Genomic DNA, 1,074 nt, shown 5'->3' on the forward strand with positions numbered 1-1,074 from the left:
AATAAAAGCGAGGGCTATCTGAGTTATTATCCATTTTATTTACCTAAATCTAGCTAACTTTTAAAAATAACTTTAATTTTTTTTCTTTAAATTACTGAATGTCACTTTTGCAGTTATACTTTGGGGTAAATAGCAATTTTAGTGAGAAAATGCAGATCAGGTGTGCCATCTGAGCAATTTCTTGAAAGGTTAAGCATCTATGTTAAATATTTGAAACATGAGGTAGCTAAATTTCCTCGTTTTAGTCATCTATATATAAAGTTACAATGGAAGCGTATCTTGCCACATCATGGCAGCAATTTTAGGTTTGCTCACAGAAGGCAATCGTAAGACAGGATTAGGTCGCGCACAAGGGCTCCCTTATCTTGTAGGGGGAACTTGTCACAAGTTCAAAACCTATGGCGGGCATCCCCAAGGTTGAATCGGGGGGGGGGGGGGGGGGTGGGGGCTCCGCTTGTCTGGTAGGAGCAGCTAGTGCACCTTGTGTTGGAACCTTGCAGGTTCAAAACCCAATGGTATAGTTGTATAACTGGTAGGAGTCTGCCTAACCCCAGCTTGCCTTTCAAAAAAAAAAGGTTGAAATCGGGTGTACTTCTTAATGGCAGGGGAGTCTTCAAGGGTTTTACCAACCAGAGATTTGGGTGTGTTTAAAATTGGCCTATCCGGAAAAGGAAAAAAAAAGATTTGGCTAACCATCTTGCTTGAGCCAACCTGACCTGATCCCACTTGTTAAATTGAGTAGAATAAGCACCCACATGAGCAAGGGCAAACCTATATAAATAGAACTGGGTTCTATGGGTCTAATTCTTGACTAGATCTGGCCTACTTACATAAGGTCCAGTTGGATCCAGATCCAAGATTTAGCCCCTTCGTGCTTGGTCCCATAGAGATCCGAAAATATCACATTCACACATAAGCCTGTTCAACACGGAATGTACAAATTACATATACAAATACTTATTAGGTGTGCACTATGGAAATAAATTGAATGCAACTTGCTTTGTTAGAGCTACCATTGGATCAAATCCGAGTTAAATGCAGCGGGTCCACAAAAATATTAGGGGCTCAAACACT

The sequence above is a fragment of the Nuphar pumila genome, chromosome 5 (genome assembly GCF_984573655.1).
Source record: "Nuphar pumila chromosome 5, dmNupPumi1.hap1.1, whole genome shotgun sequence".
Lineage (NCBI taxonomy): Eukaryota > Viridiplantae > Streptophyta > Magnoliopsida > Nymphaeales > Nymphaeaceae > Nuphar > Nuphar pumila.